Source organism: Aquarana catesbeiana, linkage group LG01 (assembly GCF_042186555.1).
Source record: "Aquarana catesbeiana isolate 2022-GZ linkage group LG01, ASM4218655v1, whole genome shotgun sequence".
Classification (NCBI taxonomy): domain Eukaryota; kingdom Metazoa; phylum Chordata; class Amphibia; order Anura; family Ranidae; genus Aquarana; species Aquarana catesbeiana.
The window spans coordinates 664,384,401-664,405,851 of NC_133324.1; the positions used below are offsets into that span (position 1 = coordinate 664,384,401).

Below are 21,451 nucleotides of genomic sequence, written 5' to 3' on the forward strand. Positions count from 1 at the left end.
AAATTCTCAAATAAAACAATATTTTTTACTTTCTGCTATAATACATATCCGATAAAATTGAAAAAAAAAAATCACATTTCTTCATCAATTTAGGGCAATATATATTGTGCTAAATATTTTTGGTAAAAAAATCCCAATAAGTGTGTAGTTATAGGTTTGCGCAAAAGTTATAGCATCTCCAAATGATCCAAATGATGGGATATTTTTATGGAATTTGTGTTTATTGTTTTACTGGTAATGGGGGCAAACAGCGATTTTTTTTTTTTTTTTTTTTTTTCAGTCGGATTGCGGCGGACAAATCGGATACTAACTGACACTTTTTTGGGGACCAGTGACACTAATACAGTGATCAGTGCTAAATAATATGCACTGTAGCTGTACTGATGACACTGGCTGGGAAGTGGTTAACACCAGGGGAGATCAAAGGATTAAGTGTGTCCCTAGGGAGTGCTTACTAACTTTGTGGAGATTGCTGTGACTGGGAGAACACAGAGATCCATGTTCCTGCTTAGGTAGGATGGGTTTGGAAGATCCATGTGAATTCCAATGGTATGGTTGTGAGAGCCCACGGTGTTGGGACAATTGTAATAACTTTGGAGACCAGGGGAAGGGAGGTATAGTAGACCAGGATATGGCCTATTTTTAAAAAGAAATTATGTAGATTTGTGAGGGCAGAGGTTTTGCCAGCAAGCTATGCTGAGCCAGAAGTGATAGTAAATTTGTGAACAAGTATCGTCAGAGGAGAGGGAGGATTGGTGACAAAAATGTGATATATTGCAATTTGCAATTCCCTAAATGTGGTGGCTGCATTTGTTTTCTTTTTTTTTTTTTTTTTTTTTTAGACTTTCTTTCCTGTCTTTCAAGGATTTTACTAAACTTTTCTGCAGATTCCTAAGTTCCGTTGCCCTGTTTGTTTGTCACATCATGTCCCTATGCAAAGTGAATCTGAATGGGATTGACTTTCATTATCAATCAGCTGATGCACTTGCAAGGTTCTAAAGAAGAAAATTGCAGGGTCTGAATCCCTTCAGATGTGATTAACCCTTTGGTAGTATCTCACCAAAAATGAATTTTTTGTTGCAGAGAATGCATAAAGTCTGATTTGTATCTTAGCGCAGAGTTCAGCAAGCCAATCCCAGAAGCACAAAATTACATTTCTGGGGGGTGTTCCATACACCAAATGTGTACAGAACGCCTCTAGGTAGCCATATTGCATTTGAATCCTAAAGCAAATTACAGTGCTGCAGTCTGAAAAAGAAATGTAATTTTAATAACATTGTGTAACAATTATGTAGCATTTGTATATTTTTTTTTATATGCTATTTTTTCAGTTACTCTCTAAAAAAAAGTTACTCTCTGAAAGACGGCTACAGCACTTTGTCATTCCAGAAGGGTGTCCATGGATGTCCTCCTAGAACCCCCCCCATTAGTACAGCTTATCGATGAAGAAGAAAAATTATTTATTTGCAAAATTTTATAACAGAAACTTTAAAAAAAAGTGTTTTTTTTTTTTCTTAACATTTTCTTTTATTTCCGTTTTGTGTAGCAAAGAATAAAAACCCCAGTGATGATTAAATAACGCCAAAAGAAAGCTCTCTCTGTTCTGAAAAAAATGATAAAAATGTAATTTAGGTACAGCGTTGTATGACCGCGCAATTGTCATTCAAAATGTGACAGCGCTAAAAGCTGAAAACTGGTCTGGGCAGGAAGGAGGTGAAAGTGCCCGGTATTGAAGTGGTTGAAGGTGAAAGTTTAGGATAAAAGCCTAAAAACACAAATTAATGCAACCACTATATCTAAGAATTGGTAAGCTGCAATATGTTACAGTTTTGTTTTGGGTTTATCACTGCTTTAAACAGACGGTGAAAGTCTCCATACGTTTTACTGAATAGAAAAAGAAACAAAATGAATCGATGTGTTACATGTTTTTATTATACAAGTAGTATTGTAAGCTCTAACGAGCAGGGCTCTGATCCCCCCCCCCCCCCCTGTATTGAATTGTATTGTAACTGTACTGTCTGCCCCCATGTTGTAAAGCACTGCGTAAACTGTCGGCGCTATATAAATCCTGTATAATAATAGTATTGCTATTAGCCATGTTTGTGCTGAATGTAAACACGTTTAGCCCATATTTGGTGGATGAGTTGTAGTCCACCCAATTCCAAGGCATTCATCCATGACTATCCAAAGTCTTAGGCTATTTAGAATTTCACCATGTAGTGTTGTGTTTATATGAGCTGTTAAACTTGACTTAAACACATGCCTTTCAAATGTCTGAAACTCATTATTGTCATGAAAGTCAATCGTTAGAGCAATATGATGTTACAGTCCTTCGTGTTCAGAGACAGACTGGCTTCTGTTTTTTTTCCTATCAGACCACATCTATTTTCTGTAGGAATCTTGGATGTTGATCAGTCGGTAACAATGGTAATGCAAGGACAGGGTAGAAAATAATGATCTGCTGACTACATGTGGCTAATGTTCAACTCGGGGTTTATAAACGTGTTGGATGCTCCATGTTACCAACTTCTAAAAGGAATGCCAGCATTAAAGGGTTACACTTGGAGCAAAGTCCTAAAGGAAAATCGTAACTGGTAGGGTTAACATGTAATTTAGTTTTGATGGAACATTTTCCATAATGTGCAAATCCAAATGTTCTATACCTTTTTTAAAAGCCATTAATAATCAATTTTTGGCCGCCGGTGAATCATTGTGACTGATAGAGGAAGAGGTTTTCTGTGTTGAGCTACACATTAACATTGAGAGAACATGCATCAAAGTGCAAATGGGGCAGCCCCCTTGGACTTTTTAGGCAGAAAGTCTAATAGAAGTAATTGTATTGGTAAAAGGCAACAGTAAAAGTGGCATTGTAAGTACAAAACATGATAAAATAATTGTAAACATAGTCTTCTAGGCAAGGTAGTATAAAATGCACAAGGTATACAAAATAGAACAGAATGTACATATTACATATATAATATATATATAATCAAACCCAATAAGAGCAAGTTTGCCCAAGCATTGCCAGAGTCATGCTGTGGTCAGTCCATAGGGATTTCTTGCATATATCCCAACATGTTTCAGAATTATTAATGTATAGTCCTTCATCAAGGGAGATTATATTCTGGGTGACTTTGTTTCTCTTTCTGAAATATAAGCATAATCACATAATAGTCACACTGTAATACATAATGTAAACAGGACAAATAATTTCACAAAGTAAATTATAATATATTCATGGCTGTATGGATACTCCCATAAAGAGGTTCACAAAACAGAAACAAAAAAGGGACAAACAGTAAAATCAGTGGGAAATCCCACAATGACTGAGACGATCCATATGGAAACAGGTGGATGGGTGTGTATCCCTGGATGAGTGGCTTGCAGACATCCACAAGAAATTCCCTGTAGGCTACACCAGCAATAGAGATAGCAATATCTAAAGCCAAAAAGGGGGAGGCATATTAACATACACTTCTTCAAAGTCATTACATAAAGGCACATAGCATGTCATGGCAATGAGACAGGAACGCAGACTGGAGTAGTGTATTCCTTTCAACAACTGATGCAGACATTCCACCACAGCGGCAGTGCCAGACCTGTGCAGAGACAGACCTGCCGGGTGTGAATGCTTTATATAGAGAGTATCTCACTGAGGGAGCCTTCTTTGCAAAATAGCCCGAGCTCTGTCAGATTGGATGGAGAGTGTCTGTGAACAGCAATTTTCAGGTCTTGCCACAGATTCTCGTTTGAGTTTAGGTCTGGACTTTGACTGGGCCATTCTAAAACATGAATGTGCTTTGATCTAAAAGCTCCATCCATCTTCCCATCAACTCTGACCAGCTTCCCTTCCCTGTCCCTGAAGAAAAGCATCCCCACAACATTATGCTTCCACCACCATGTTTCACGATGGGAATAGTGTGTTCAGGGTGATGTGCAGGGTTAGTTTTTGGTCACATAGTGTTTTGCTTTTAGGCCAAAAAGTTTAATCTTGGTTTGATTTGACCAGAGCACCTTCTTCCACATTTTTGCTGTGTCCTCCACATGGGTTCTCGCAAACTGCAAATGGGACTTCCTATGGCTTTCTTTCAGCAATGGTCTTTCTTCTTGTCACTCTTTCATAAACATCTCCATTTAATGCTCTGATTAATGGACGGCCATGTCTTGGTAGGTTTGAGTTGTGCCATACTGTTTCCCTTTTCGGATGGATTGAACGCTGCTCCGTGAGATGTTCAAAGCTTGGGATATTTTTTTTATTACCTAACCCTGCTTTAAACTTATCCACAACCTTATCCCTGACCTGTCTGGTATGTTCCTTGGCCTTCATGATGCTGTTTGTTCACTAATGTTCTCTAACAAACCTCTGAGGGCTTCACAGAACAGCTGTATTTATAATGAAATAAAATTACACACAGGTGGACTCTATTTACTAATTAGGTGATTTCTGAAGGCAATTAGTTCCACTAGATTTTAGTTAGGGGTATCAGAGTAAAGAGGGCTGAATACAAATGCACACCACACTTTTCAGATATTTATTTGTAAAAAATTTGGAAAACCATTTATCATTTTCCTTCCAAATGACAATTATGTGCCATTTTGTGTTGGTCTATCACATAAAATCCCAATAAAATACATTTATGTTTTTGGTTGTAACATGACAAAATGTGGAAAATTTCAAGGGGTATGAATACTTTTTCAAGGCACTGTATGTACATTCTGTTCTATTTTGTATACATTGTGCATTGTATACTACCTTGCCTATGAGGCTATATTTACAATTTTATCATGTTTTGCACTCCAATAAAAGTGGCATTGTGTTGCCTTTTACCAATACAATTACTTCTGTTAGGCTCGGTTCACACTGGGGCGACTTGTCAGGCGACCTAGTCGCCTGACAAGTCGCCTCCCGTTCTGTGCTATGGAACCGTTCTAATTGGAGCGACGCAAGTCGCTCCGACTTAGAAAAAGGTTCCTGTATTACTTTGGGGGCGACTTGGGGCGACTTGCATAGACTTCTATGCAGAAGTCGTCTCGCAAGTCGCCCCGCAGTCGTTTGCAGGTCGCCTCGCTGAGGCGACCTGCAAGTCGTGCCGCCCATGTGTGAACCGAGCCTTAGACTTTCTACCTAATAAGTCCAAGGGGGGCGGTCCCATTTGCACTTTGATGCATGTTCTCTCAATGTATATTTAGGATGTTGGCAGTTTGAAACACTCATTTCCCAAAAACTATTTTTTTCTACACATTAACATTAGCTGATGATTTTTAGCAAGGTGTAAGAATAGTACTCAAAATAGTAGCAACATAACTGTGACCTCCTGATCCACTACTACAATATTCTCTGCCTGTTCCCCTTGCCTACATTGGACTGACCTAGCTTGAAACCACCTTTCCTTCTGTTTTTGATTACTTTCATATTCAGCTGTGCTAAAGAGGGTATTTGTGGTTAGCGAGAATGTAAATGGAGGTATGGCGCTCCCTAGTGGGGGGTATATAAGTGATACAGTATATTGTGATGCAGTAAATGCTTAGTATGTACCATACACAAAGGGTGAAGAGTGCAATAACTCATACATGGATTAAAACCCTAAAACATTGTTTAAATTGGTGAGACCAAAAAAAATAAATATATAAAATGTGGTGAGAACACCCCTATATTACATTCACATGTATTAATAAGTGTAAGATAGTGGCAAATAGTGACCACTAGGTGCTACTACTATATAAACTGTGCAGCTTATGTGATGAGTTCAACGTGTTTCAAAGGTAAGTGACAAATGCAATCCAATCGAAAAAATTATCAACGAAAAAATTAATATAAAATAATAAAGGAAAATACAAAATGCAAAAAGTCTGTTCAAAGGTGGTGCGTTTCCAAAATGTAAATATCAGGACAAAGTTCCAAGAGCTTTAGTGACTGTAGTGCTCACAGAGGAGAGTATCCGTGACTTCTGTGCTCCCCCTTTTGGCTCCCCACTCACCAGCTTCCAATACCCCTGCAGGGGTGACAGACACTTTAAGATCCCAATGCCGTCCTCTTGGTAGGTATCCCGTGGTTGCTGAGATATGGTATCCTCTCTCCCAGGAATTCCAGGTCACTTCTCCATACCACGTCCAAGAAGGGGATCGCCAGAGAACTCCTCATAAGAAAAGATGCCACCTCATAGTGTAGTATGATTAAAAACTTTATTAAAATAATACTCCCCAAACGGGAGAAGAAAAAAATCCACAAAACACTACACTATGGGTGAAGCCGAAAACCAGGAAGTGCTTTCCCGCAGCGTGCAGTCCAGCTGCGTTCCAAGCTCTCTCGCTCCGTACCCGGAAATGACGTAAGTGCGTAGCTCCGCCTTGCGCGTTTCGTCATCGACGTCAAAGGCGGCGCCATCTTACTACACCTCACAGGTTATATGGTGAGCGGACATGCTGGGTCCTCCCTTTTCCCATCGCTATAAGAACTGTGATTGGATATTCAATCATAAGCCCTCCCTCCAGGTGCAACCCCATTGGAAGAAACCCAGTCCAGATCCTTATGCAATTATCACGGACCCGTGCATCTCCGCTGACCCTTACATAGATTGGCAGACATATTTCACGCAGAGTAATATTAACATCATACATCTATTAATATGTAATACACGTTAAATTCGGTTAAAATATCCAGGTAATTGTATCACATCGCAAAATCCTCAGTGGTGAATTATTTACATATAGAAGTAAAAGAGAAAGTTTTGAGTGTTCATTACTGTCCTTTATGGATACCAGCCTCAGATCTCCCTGGGATGATATTATGTATTTTAAATCCCAGTATTTTCTAGCACCCCAGAACGTAATGAAGAGCCCCCCTCGGGGTTGCTGGTACTATATTGGAGAAGGTTTACTAAGTAGTATCTGGGTTTGGGGGGGAGAGTGTACTACTGGGAGGCTTCTGTATGTGGTATATTACCCATGTGAATTAGTGCCCTGCAGTTATAAATGCCTATGTAACACTTGTACCTAGGAATACATCGGCCTAACATAGGGATGCTTGCAAACCATCTTTTTATTTATATCCTTTGTACTTACATTTGGGTGGCCTGGATGGTTTTAGAAACACCGGCCTGTATTAGTTTTTATGTCTCAGATGTAAAAAAATTTTTTTCTCTTTTGATGCTTGGAGATCTGAGGCTGGTATCCATAAAGGACAGTAATGAACACTCAAAACTTTCTCTTTTACTTCTATATGTAAATAGACCTTTAATGGGACTCAGTTTTACGTTCTATTCTATTTCACCTTTACAAGATAGGTACTGGGTTTGCAAGATGGTGAACATGCAGTACCGTAATTCACCACTGAGAATTTTGCCTATGTGATACACTTACCTGGATATTTTAACCAAATTTAACGTGTATTACATATTAATAGATGTATGATGTTAATATTACTCTGCGTGAAATATGTCTGCCAATCTATGTAAGGGTCAGCGGAGATGCACGGGTCCGTGATAATTGCATAAGGATCTGGACTGGGTTTCTTCCAATGGGGTTGCACCTGGAGGGAGGGCTTATGATTGAATATCCAATCACAGTTCCTATAGCGATGGGAGAAGGGAGGACCCAGCATGTCCGCTCACCATATAACCTGTGAGGTGTAGTAAGATGGCGCCGCCTTTGACAACGTCGATGACGAAACGCGTAAGATGGAGCTACGCACTTACGTCATTTCCGGGTACGGAGCAAGAGAGCTTGGAACGCAGCTGGACCGCATGCTGCGGGAAAGCACTTCCTGGTTTTCGGCTTCACCCATAGTGTAGTGTTTTGTGGGTTTTTTCTTCTCCCGTTTGGGGAGTATTATTTTAATAAAGTTTTTAATCATACTACACTATGAGGTGGCATCTTTTCTTATGAGGAGTTCTCTGGCGATCCCCTTCTTGGACGTGGTATGGAGAAGTGACCTGGAATTCCTGGGAGAGAGGATACCATATCTCAGCAACCACGGGATACCTACCAAGAGGACGGCATTGGGATCTTAACCATTTCAATACCAGGCACTTAGACACCTTCCCGCCCAGCCCAATTTTCACCTTTCAGCGCTGTTGCAATTTGAATGACAATTGCGCGGTCATGCTACACTGTACCCAAACAAATTTTTTATCATTTTGTTCCCACAAATAGAGCTTTCTTTTGGTGGTATTTGATCACCTCTGCGGTTTTTATTTTTTGCGCAACAAATAAAAAAAGACCGAAAATTTCGAAAAAAAACAAGTTTTTCTTTGTTTCTGTTAAATTTTTTTGTAAATAAGTACGCTTTCTCCTTCAATAATGGGCACTGATACGGCGGCACAGATGGGCACTGATACGGCGGCACTGATGGGCACCGATGAGGTGGCACTGATGAGGTGGCACTAACGGGCACTGATGATGGGCACTGATAGGCGGCACTGATGGGCACTGATAGGTGGCACTGGTATGCGGCACTGATAGGTGGCACTGGTATGCGGCACTGATGGGCACTCATAGGTGGCACCGATGGGCACACAGGCGGCACTGATGGGCACTCGTAGGTGGCATTGATTGGTATATATGGGTGGTACTGATGGGTACGTATGTGTTGCACTGATGTGTGGCACTGATGGGCACTGATAGGTGGGCACAGAAGGGCACTGACAGGTGGCACTGATGGGCAATGACAGGTGGCACTGATGGGCAATGACAGGTGGCACTGATAGAGCATTGCTGGGCAGATCTGGGCATATCATGGACATAATAGTGCCAATCAGTGCCCGTTTGTGGGCACTGATTGGCACAGATTGGGCACATGTGGATGGCCATGGGGTACATACCTGGCCATCCACGTTGCCCCTTCCCTGGTGGTCCTAGTGGCATCCCTGGTAGTCCAGTGGGGTGATCTGAGGGAGGGCTGCGCTGATAAACAATCAGCGCAGACCCCCCCTGCCAGGAGAGCCGCCGATCGGCTCTCCTCTACTCGCGTCTGTCAGACGCGAGTGAGGAAGAGCCGATCAACGGCTCTTCCTATTGACAGCGTGATCAGCCGTGATTGGACACGGCTGATCACGTGGTAAAGAGCCTCCGCCGGAGGCTTTTTACCAAGATCAGTGTAGCGGTGTGTCAGACTGACACACCGCTCCACCGCTCGCCGCGATGCGCGCCCCCGGGGGCGCGCTGCGGCATGTTATCCTGCTGGACGTCATATGACGTCCAGTCAGGATAACACAACCACTTCCCGGACGTCAATCCGCTATAGGGCGGGCGGGAAGTGGTTAACGTGTCTGTCACCCCTGCAGGGGTATTGGGAGCTGGTGAGTGGGGAGCCAAAAGGGGGAGCACAGAAGTCACGGATACTCTCCTCTGTGAGCACTACAGTCACTAAAGCTCTTGGAACTTTGTCCTGATATTTACATTTTGGAAACGCACCACCTTTGAACAGACTTTTTGCATTTTGTATTTTCCTTTATTATTTTATATTAATTTTTTCGTTGATAATTTTTTCGATTGGATTGCATTTGTCACTTACCTTTGAAACACGTTGAACTCATCACATAAGCTGCACAGTTTATATAGTAGTAGCACCTAGTGGTCACTATTTGCCACTATCTTACACTTATTAATACATGTGAATGTAATATAGGGGTGTTCTCACCACATTTTATATATTTATTTTTTTTGGTCTCACCAATTTAAACAATGTTTTAGGGTTTTAATCCATGTATGAGTTATTGCACTCTTCACCCTTTGTGTATGGTACATACTAAGCATTTACTGCATCACAATATACTGTATCACTTATATACCCCCCACTAGGGAGCGCCATACCTCCATTTACATTCTCTCATACACGTTAGCTCCCTTTGAGGGCTTAACTAGAGGAGGCAGCACACCTTAGCTTCTCTCTTTTCTGGCTATCTCCCCTCACTGACCCCTTTTCCCTCATCCTTCCTCTCTCTTTATTGGGGTACACCCCCCCCCTGCTTCTTACATCCCCCTCCTCTTCCTTCTTCTTTTTCTCTTCTTTGTCCTCTGTCCTAAGCGCAGAGATTTTGTGGCTTTGATATTTGTGGTTAGCGACTGATCAGTCAACAACAATCTTAATTGATATGCATCACGTTTGCTTTTCCTGAGAGGGTATACAGTATATGGTTAGTGATTGACCACTACGAGGCAGGAGGGGAAACCATGTTTCGTAACTTGTCCAACAGCTGCTATTGAGAGCTTCTCACGCTAACTTCTGCTTGGAGAGGATATGTCAGACTTCTGTAGACAGACCACTGGTTCCTCACTGAAAGCAAGGGTTCTTCTTCACAGCATGCTGACAGCGGGCAGGCTTTTCTACTCAGGCTGCGGTTGCTTTCTAGAACAAAACAAACCATATGACTTTTTACACATTTTTGTTTTGTGGTACCTTAAAGTGATTGTAAAGTCTCGTTTTTTTTCTTTAAAAATAATAAACGTCATATTTACCTGCGCTGTGAAATGGTTTTGCACAGAGCAGCCCAGATCCTCCTCTTCTCGGGTCCCTCTTCAGTGCTCCTGGCCCCTCCCTCCTGTTGAGTGCCCCCACTGCAAGTAGCTTGCTAAGGGGGCACCAAAGCCGGAGCCGCAGCTCCATGTGTCTATTCAGACACAGAGCCGTGGTTTGGCCCCACCCCCTCTCTTTCCTGATTGGCTAACTGACTTTGACAGCAGCGGGAGCCAATGGTGCTGCTACTGTGTCTCAGGAGGGAGAGTCCCGGATGGCTGAGGCACTTGTGCACATCGCTAGATGGAGATGGAGCTCAGGTAAGTATTAGGGGGGCAGTTGCACACAGAAGATTGTTTATCTTAATGCATAGCATGCATTAAGTTAAAAAAAAAAACCTTCTGCTTTACAACCACTTTAAAGGTTAAAAAACAAATATGTCATGCTTACCTGCTCTGTGCAATGGTTATGTACAGAGCAGCCTGATCCCCCTTATCGAGGATCTCTCGCCAGTGCTCTGGGCTCCCCCCCCCCTGCTGAGTGCCCCCATAGCAATCCACTTGCTATGGGGGCACTCATGCATGCGTGCTCCCAAGCCCCTCTCTGTGTGTCCAAAAGAGACACAGAACAGGGTTTGGCCCCGCCTGAGCTCCTTCTTTACTGGCTTCCATCGACTCCCTTTGCTGTCTCTCAGCCAATGAGGAGGCAGAGACCCAGGAGAGCAGCTGCTCTCTTGCACATTGCTTCACGATCGGGCTCAGGTAAGTATTAGGGGGGCTGCGGGGGGGAGCTGCATACTGATCATTTTTTACTTTCATGCATTACAACCATATTAAATGTATTTAGCTGATTTAAAATGAAAGTTCAGTGGGGCCCAACTCCAGCTAAAACTTTTTTTCCCAAATATTTTTATCAAATGTTTTTTATTTATTTATTTTTGCTGTCCCTGATCCCAATAGAGAGATTTGACCTTACTTCCTCTCCCGCTGACATCCTCTGATGTCAGAATAAGAAGCGGGAGGGAGCTGTTGTCATTGTAATAGAAAGTGACACAGTAATGATGATGTGTCTGATTCTAACCTTACTCCATCTTAAAGAAAAAAAGGGCTTTGTAGCTGCATACCTACTGGGGAGATTTCCCTGTACTTTTTGTCTGGACAGGAAATGTAGGAAAATCTGCATGGTGAAGACTCCAACATTAACAAAAAAAAAAAAACTGACAGAGGTTCTATCCTGTTTTGATTAAATAAAACAAAAAATGTTTTCGCTAGCGGCCGAATACTGACTGTAAAGCGCTGCTAACAGTAGCGGCGCTTTACCGCCGAAGCCGCCCCCCACCCCAGTATGAAAGGGGCCTTACAGTCATTTTACCCCACTAATAGTGCCTTTACTCCAACATGTGGGGAGGGGGGTAGTTTAGATATGAACTCAGATTCCCAGAGTTTATTTTTCATGAGCCAGGGAAACACAGCCCTCAGCTTTTACCCCAGAAGTTTTTAAAGGAGATCTAATCATTTCTACTTCAGTTTTGTGTAAGCAATAATAAACTCAAATCCAAAATGTAATATATTGCAGCAATTAGGCTTTTCCCCCTCTGTCTTCCCCTGGTGATCTGTCCAGTAACACACGTCCTGTATTAGAGTGCCCCACTCTGGATGAAGGACCACAGGGGGCACCTTTGGACAGCAGCATTGTCAGTCTGGGGGGAGAGGAGAGTTAGCTGTACTAGCAGATTTAAAGTAGTAGTTTAAAGAAGTTACAGCAAACATTTTTTTTTCTTTTATGTAAATAAAACTGATCATTGATCATGGTTTTATATGAAGAAATAACATGATCATTGTATGCATTCCTGTCAGTATTAAATGGTTTGTCTCAACCCTGTAACTTTCTACATCTGTGGAACAGCTTGTTCTGTTGAAATGGCCAGATCACCAGGTGAAGAATAAGTAAGAAAAACCTAAAAAGTGAAACGAATGCAGCCATCACATCTAAGAATTGGTAAGCTGCAATATAGTGTTTGCTTTTGGGTTTAATACCGCTTTCAGTTTTGTTCAGTCTTCATGCACATCAGCAGTGACATGATCTGCCAGAATTCTAAAGATTTCAACTGTAAATGATTGATTTCTTTTTTTCCTTGCTGTGGGTAACCTCTCCACTGTTGCACCTTTTTTTGTGTAAAAAAAAAAAAGTTTATGAATGTATCCCCTTCTTACTACAGCCGTGGCCAAAAGTTTTGAGACTGACACAAATATAAATTTTCACAGTCTGCTGCTTCAGTGTTTTTAGATCTTTTTGTCAGATGTTACTATGGTATGCTGAAGTGTAACTACAAGCATTTCATAAGTGTCAGAGGTTTTTATTGACAATTACATAAAGTTTATGCAAAGAGTCAATATTTGCAGTGTTGACCCTTCTTTTTTAAGACCTCTGCAATTCGCTCTGGCATGCTGTCAATCAACTTCTGGGCCTCATCCTGACTGATGGCAGCTCATTCTTGCATAATCAATGCTTGGAGTTTGTCAGAATATGTTTTTTGTTCACCCGCCTTTTGAGGATTGACCACAAGTTCTTAATGGGATTAAAGCGGAGTTCCACCCAAAAGTGTAACTTCTGCTTGTTCGTCTCTCCCCCCCCCCCCTCTTCCGGTGCCAGGGGGGATTGGGGACCTGTTTTTGACAGGTCCCTTTCCCCACTTCCGGGAGACGGGGCTGCGGGGGCGTCTCTCAGAAGTTCGGCTGCCTTACTCTGCCACTGGGCCAATTAGAAAGTGCAGTGCGCTTCGCACGTGCGCAGTTTGGGAACCCAAGGCGGCTAAGGCTACACCCAACAGTTGATCGGAAGATCGGTTGCCGTGCTAACATCGTAGGCACCCTGGACAGGTAAGTGTCAATTTACTAAAAGTCAGCAGCTGCAGTATCCGCTTTAAGGTCTGGGGATTTTCCTGGCCATGGACACAAAATTTCGATGTTTTGTTTCCCAAGCCACTTAGTTATCACTTTTGCCTTATGGCAAGGTGCTCCATCATGCTGGAGAAGGCATTGTCACCAAAATGTTCTTGGATGGTTGGGAGAAGTTGCTCTCGGAGAATGTTTTTGTATCATTCTTTATTCATGGCTGTGTTCTTAGGCAAAATTGTGAGTGAGCCCACTCCCTTGAGAAGCAACCCCACACATGAATGGTCTCAGGATGCTTTACTGTTGGCATGACACAGGACTGATGGTAGAGCTCACCTTTTCTTCTCCAAACAAAGTTTTTTTCCGGATGCCTCAATCAATCGGAAAGGGGATTCATCAGAGAAAATGACTTTACCCCAGTCCTCAACAGTCCAGTCCATGTACTTTTTACAGAATATCAGTCTGTCCCTGATGTTTTTCCTGGAGAGAAGTGTCTTCTTTCCTGCCCTTCTTGGCACCAGGCCATCCTCCAAAAGTCTTCTCCTCACTGTGCATGTAGATACACTCACACCTGCCTGCTGCCATTTCTGAGCAAGCTCTGCACTGGTGGTGCCCTGATCCCACAGCTGAATCAACTGTAGGAGACGGCCCTGGCACTTGCTGGACTTTCTTGGGCACCCTGAAGCCTTTTTCACAAATGCAGTGGAAATGTTTTTTATGGGATTAAGTTCATTTTCATGGCAAAGTTGGACTGCAATTAATTGCAATTCATGTGATCGCTCTTCATAACATTATGGAGTATATGCAAATTGGCATCATAAAAACGGAGGCAGCAGACTTTATGAAAATTAATATTTGTGTCATTCACAAAACTTTTGGCCACGGCTGTACATAAAATGAATCTATATGCTGCAGGGTGGATTTGATTTAAATCACTAGTAAAAAGGCTTGATTTAAATATACTCAATTTGAATCATAATTTTTAAAAAGCAACTGTCATCTCTGTCCCGCAGTGGCTCCTCCTCTGACTCGCTGTTGACTCACTGACAGTCCTATTCTCTTTAATGGGATGGCTGGTGATGTGGCAGTGACACAACAAGGTGAGGGACGTGGCGCAGCCGCTAACAGGCGCTGCCATGTTGGATCTGAAATGACAGTTGCTCTTTAAATGTAAGGACTTACTCTTGCTGGTAGTTAGAATCTTTAATATTTGCAAACAAAATGCTTGGTTTCCTACTTAGAATAATAAGCTGTCAGGTTAGTAATACAGCGATATCAGAACCAATTCAATCATACAGTTTGTAGTATACATAGATTTGCAAAACAATGGGATAATGGAATATTCCTGAAATTTATTTTATCTCATGGTTACTGTGAAATTGTGTAAATACATCAATGCAGTGCATATTATCTCAGCTTGCAGAGCTTGGGTTCATTGAATGAGTTTACCAAAAATGTAAAAATTGCAGAATATACAGCCTCATGCTGAAAAAAGCTAAATTATTAATACCTTAAATAGAAAACTATCTTTGGATAGATTTTTACTCCAAAAGCATTTTATTAAAATAAATTTAATAAAAATCAAAGAAATCCAATTTAAATTAAAAAAAATCTGATTTAAATCAAAATAATCTGATTATTTTTATTATTTTTTTTTTAATCATTGATTTTTATCCACCCTGGTATGCTGTAGGAAGAGGTGTGACCTAGAGGCATCAATGACAAGTTGATACTACAGTTAGTCCAAGCAGCAGACAGCTGGATGTTTCATGAGATTCTTTGCTACTTCTCTGTGAATGTGCTAATCTGACATTTCTTGCTGTTTCTAGAATGTTGGCCACTTTCCTGATATTCTGTTTACTTTTCTGGAACTTTGTGGTTTATGCTGGAAGCACCTGGGTTTGTTTACTTTGATTAGCACTAAACTTGGCTACACGTTATAAGTTGCTTATCAAGTTTGGGTACATGTTGATTGAAAAGCCACAGATATTTCCTGGAAAAGGAAAGTTTCATTGGGATTTCATTAAGAATTAGCATGCTGCACTAGATGAGACTTACCTATAAAGGGTGTAGTAGAAAACATTAACTTCTTCAGTACTCAGTTCTGAGCTGCATTGCATGGGTTCCACTTTAATAACCTTTGCACCAATTAGATATGTCTTAGGCACATATTATACCTTTTATTTTAGTCGAACTCCATTAGCAGAAACCAGGGTGGATAAAAAATTATGATTTTTTTAAATAGAATTAAAAAAAATCTGATTTTTTTTTTTTTTTTTTTTTTATCAAATTTATTTTAAATTTATTTTAATAAAATGCTTTTGGAGTAAAAATCTAAAGATCGTTTTCTATTTAAGATACAGTAATAATTTAGTTTATTCAGCGTGAAATGGAGCTTAGTTATGTAGCATGATGCTGCATATTCTGCAATATTTATATTTTTTGGTAAACTCATTCAATGAATCCAAGCTCTGCAAGCTGAGATAACAACATGCGCTGCATTGATGCATTAACACAATTTCACAGTAACCATGAGATTACAAAGTTCAGGAATATTCCTTTATCCCATTGCTTTGCAAATCTATGTACACTCAAACTGTGATTGAATCGGTTCTGATATCGCTGTTTTACTTAGGCCACTTTCACACTTGTATGACACGACATGCATCCGACTTCAATGAACAGGGATTCGACTTTGATCCCTGACAATACCAGGCACTGTCTGGTATGAATCTTTAGGGTGAACTCCACGCACAAAAAATGCACAAAATGTAAATAAAAAACTGCATGGGTTCCCCCTCCATGATCATACCAGGCCCTTTGGTCTGGTATGGATTTTAAGGGGAACCCCCACGCAAAAAAATCTGCGTGGAGTCCCCCCCAAAATCCATAACGGACCCTTATCTGAGCACACAGCCCGGCAGGTCAGGAAAGGGGGTGGGGACGAGCGAGCTTTGGGGCAGGGGGGAGCCCTGTATCCCCCACCCAAAGCACCTTGTCCCCATGTTGATGAGGACAAGGGCCTCTTCCTGACAACCCTGGCCGTTGGTTGCTGGGGTCTGCGGGCGGGGAGCTTATCGCAATCTTGAAGACCCCTTTAAAAAGGGGGCCCCCAGATCCCAGCCCCCCACCCTATGTGAATGAGTATCGGGTACATTGTACCCCTACCCATTCACCTAAAAAAAAAAAGTGTCAAAAATAAAACGCAGATTCCCGCAGACCCTGACAACCAACGGCCAGGGTTGTCGGAAGAGGCCCCCCTGCCCCAAAGCACCCACCCCTCCATGTTGAGGGCATGGGTACGGTTCAGGAGCCCTTTCCTTACCTGCCTGGCTTTGTGCTTAGATAAGGGTCTGGTATGGATTTTGGGGGTTCCCCTTAAAATTCATACCAGACTGAAGGGCCTGGTATTCTCTTGGAGAGGGAACCCATGCTGTTTTATGTTTTACATTTGGCTTGGAGTTCCCCTTCAAGATAATCAGAGCACAAGTTGCATGCCAAAGTCAGACCAAAGTAGTGCAGGGACTACTTTGAAGTCGGCACGACTTGAAGTCGTACTAATATGAATGGTTGTCATTGGAAATCATGGGAACGACTTGTCATGCGACTTTGCAGTCCCAAGTCGTAGGACAAGTGGTACAAGTATGAAAGGGGCCTAACCTGACAGCTTATTATTCTAAATAGGAAACCTTCATTTTGTTTGCAAATATTCGAAGAAGTGAACTCTCCCACTCTGATGCTTCTTTTCATTTCGTCCATTATAATAAGTAATTATCAAACTATAGCCACTGTAATCCAGCCCAAATCGTATACTACTTACTGTTTTTGAAGAAACTTTAGAAAACTTGTTTCCAGGGGTAAGGCACCGCCATCTTATGTATTGTTTTCTGAGTCCACAGTAGAGTGTATTTCCGCCCTAACGTTGAGCACTTACTGTACTGTTAACCAAGCCTCCTTCTCAATCCATCGTTTCTATGGCAACCCTGCTTCCCTGCTCATAGCTGATTTCTTTTATTTCATAGTATTTACTTGTGCCGATTATCTAGTGTTTGCCTATGTCAGTCTTATCAGCTTCAGCTGATAAGACTGCAGTAATGCTGTCCGATGCCCAGGACATGGTCACATGGGGTGTAGTAGGAAGCTCTGAGTGATTATGCAGTCTTGTGGGATTTCAGTGTTGTGCAGTAGGAAGTCCTGATAATAGACTGACAAGCACACAGAGTGTGCCGTAAATCAGGGGAGATATGGGCATGCTTAGTGACGTCATTCTAAAGAACAGAAAGGATTACAACAATACTAAGCAAGTAAGGAGATATCTACAATTCATTGTCAAATGTTCATTAGGGTTTTTTATGCTGATTTACATGGGACAAAGTTGTGGGGGGAGAGTTTACAACCACTTTAAAGATTCTAACTACCAGCAAGAATAAGTCCTTACTTTTAAAGAGCACCTGTCATTTCAGAACCATCATGGCAGCGCCTGTTAGCGGGCATCCACTCACCTGCTGCCCCCACGTCCCTCACCTTGTTGTGTCACTGCCACATCACCAGCCATCCCATTAAAGCGAATGGGACCGTCGGTGAGCCAATAGCAGGTCAGAGGAGGAACCGCTGGGGGACTGAGATGACAGTTGCTCTTTAAAAATTATGATTTAAATGAAGCCTATTTACTAGTGATTTAAATCATGATAATGTAATTTAAATCGACTTGATTTAAATCAAATTCACACTGTCAGAAACAGTATATATGCACCTGTAATAAACAAATGTGAACAGCCCCCGTGGTAAACAATGCTATTTCCATGCTCATGCCATTCTGTGCAACTCAAGATGCATCTGAGATCACACCAGTCACTAGTGTGAATGGAGCCTTAAAAGTAGTATAGAGTTGGCAGGCTCTGCTTCCTAAAGCTAACCGAATGGCAGATTATAGTACATAGTTTATTTTTGTTGGAAAAACTGTCAAAAAGTAGGATGTTTTTTTGGGTGTGTATGTTCCTGTAACTGTGGAAAAGGAATAACTGATTCAATTAGAAAGCATTTCAATTTGGGAAAATGCTCTGTTTTGTAGATTAGCCCTAAGTTATGGTTTTAATTCAGCTTCCTTCATATGCAGTTCTCTCCTGGGTGTTTCCGAGCTGTCCATGGACCTAGAACTCTGATTGACTTTCCAGGCTGGCATTACAGTTTGAGGTTGCCGTTTTTAGAAGCCATACAATTTATTCAAGTTGAATTCCTTCTATATTAAATGTTCTGGGATGGAATGTAATTATGTTTTAGTTCCACCAGCCACAAGACATTGCGGAAAGCTATCAGACAATGTCAACGCACATCTCAGAAAATTTTCCATAGTGATAAAATTGACTCTGGGGATCACAAGATTTATATACGGTATATATATATATATTATCCAAATGGTATAAACATTTATAGGTTAAGGTCCTGTAAAACTGTTCCAAGTATGTATCTTCTGTTTCTAAGCTGATCCATTTGGAACAATTGCAAGGTCATTTGATGGTCCAAAAATTTGCGCTTGGCATTGATGAAGAGATTTTCATTCCAGTTCAGTGACTGGTTGCCTACAGGACCACAAATCGCTATATACATTGGTGTAACTAGTTTTGGGCATAGGACCACAAACTTCACAACTCCTGCTGGAGTCCCAGGGACACTGCACCGCTTGCCATTTTCTTGCAAAGATTCGGTCCTGGGCAAGGCTTCAAGTGCTGTACACCCCTGGCAGCCATACTAGTTGTGGGCAATGTTGCTCTGCCATGACGGGTCACTGTGGATTCACAGTGGTCAACAAGGGAGGATCTGCCATTCAGTAAACAGCAGAATCAAGAGTGCTATAAGGAATAGGCACTTCCTGTTCCCAACATTGTGACCACCATGCCATCCTGGTGCCTACCTGCCACATGTTGCAAGAATGTTTTGATGCTGCATCCTGTTGAACTGCTCACAGAAGAAGAGACAGGAGGAGAAGGATTCGGTACTCATCTGAGTAGTACAGTAATAATGGGTCTGTGGGAAAGGATGCTTGGGCCACCTGCTGTATTGTGTGCAGACTCTGCAACCAACGTTGCCTGGGCTGTGTCAGATGAGTTGTATTTTCTGACTGGAGTGGTGTAGGGTTTATGACTGCTACTGCTGCTGTGGCTGTGCTGAATTGTGGGTGAAGAAGTCAGAGCAGCTTTCAAACCCTTAATATTTTAACTAGGGTGTCCTGACTCCTACCTAACTGTTTTTCTAAACTAGTACATTTTCTCAGTTTAACCACCTGCCATCCACGCTATGGCCGAATGACAGCCACAGCGCGGACCTGAATTCCCAGGAGGCCGTCATATGACGGCCTCCCCTGTGCATGCGCTCTGCGTGCGCCCTGTGATCACCGAATCACTGAGACTCGGCTGATCACCGATCCAAGTAAGGGGCCGGTCCTGGCCCCTTACCATGTGATCAGCTGTCAGCCAATGACAGCTGATCACATGATGTAAACAAAAGATCGGTAATCGTTTTTTTTTTCTACTCACGCTGATAGCGTGAGTAGAAAAAAAGCCGATCACCGGCTCAGATGAGCGGAACAAAGGTCCCGAAGAGGAAGAGGCACATCTGCCTCATCTGTGCTTCTTAACAGTGCCACCTAATAGTGCCCACAGTGCCACCTAATAGTGCCCAAAGTCCCATCTAACAGTGCCCACAAGTGCCAGCTATCAATGCCCACCAGTAGTGCCAATCAGTGCCACCTAGCAGTGCTGCCCATCAGTGTAACAGATCAGTGCCCATCAATGCCACCCATCAGTGCCCATCACTGCCGCCTATCAGTGCCGCCTCATCAGCGTACATCAATGAAGGAGAAAAATTACCTGTTTTAATTTTTTTTATAACAAAATATAAAAATATTTTTTTTTTTTTTTAAATTCAGTCTTTTTACATTTTTTTAACAAAAAATATAAACCGCAGAGGTGATCAAATACCACCAAAAGAAAGCTCTATTTGTGGGGAACAGTGTTGTATGACCGCGCAATTGTCATTCAAAATGTGTCGGTGCTGAAAGCTGAAAATTGGTCTGGATAGGAGGGGGGTTTAAGTGCCCAGTAAGCAAGTGGTTAAACATTTGATATGTTTTATATTATGAATAAAATATGGGTTTACTAGACTTGCAAATCTGTTTTTATGTAAGTTTTAGAGCCCTTGCACACTGGGGCGGGGGGTGGCGTCGGCGGTAAAACGCCGCTATTATTAGCGGCGTTTTACCGTCGGTATGCGGCCGCTAGCGGGGCGGTTTTAACCCCCCCCGCTAGCGGCCGAGAAAGGGTTAAATACCACCGCAAAGCGCCTCTGCAGAGGCGCTTTGCCGGCGGTATAGCCGCGCCGTCCCATTGATTTCAATGGGCAGGAGCAGTAAAGGAGCGGTATACACACCGCTCCTTCACCGCTCCGAAGATGCTGCTAGCAGGACTTTTTTTACCGTCCTGCCAGCGCATCGCTCCAGTGTGCAAGCCCTCGGGGCTTGCACACTGGAATGAAAGTAGCGGCACTTTCGGGGCGGTTTGCAGGCGCTATTATTAGCGCAATGGCGCCTGCAAACCGCCCAGTGTGCAAGGGCTCTAACACAGCATCCCATTTTTTTATGGATTTGGGGTTGTACATTACACACCCCTGACCCCTATCCTTTGTTTATTACATACACCCTGCCTGAAACCTTCCCCTTCATGTCTTATGAGGAGCTTGGCTTGGACTAGTGTATGGAGCTTTGAAGGGGGGTGGCATGTCTGACCTTGGCCTTGGAGGGAGAGGAGTGTGCAGTATTGATAACTGCTGACAAGCGGTTCTGCGGCTTTCTCCACCACGCCTGCTGCTGATGTGCCTCTCTCAGGTGATCAACTCCTGTAAAAGCCCTAATATAGTGACAATCACATTTCTGTGGATTTATTTGAGTTTGCTTTTGGCTGCTGTATTAAAGTTGTCATAAATACTGCACTTAGTTGGCACCCCCTTGTGTCCAGAGATCGATTCCTGCCTTCTATGGTGGAGTTGCCTACTGTTGTCCTTCCTTTTGCCTGCTAAAAGACTTTTGTTCCTTTTTAATCGACTTATTGAA

General features: G+C 42.3%; 1 protein-coding gene across 5 annotated transcripts in view; it reads left to right on the forward strand.

Moving 5' to 3' along the window:
* AIMP1 (aminoacyl tRNA synthetase complex interacting multifunctional protein 1) overlaps positions 1 to 21,451 on the forward strand; it is a 118,830-nt gene that overhangs the window by 10,926 nt on the left and 86,453 nt on the right. Inside the window, exon 2 of one of the 5 annotated variants that reach the window (XM_073602005.1) lies at positions 12,359 to 12,451. The exons of the other annotated variants lie outside the window; for them this stretch is intronic. The gene's annotated coding sequence lies outside the window, so the exon portion shown is untranslated. The remainder of the gene's footprint in view (positions 1 to 12,358; positions 12,452 to 21,451) is intronic. 5 annotated transcript variants of the gene reach the window in all.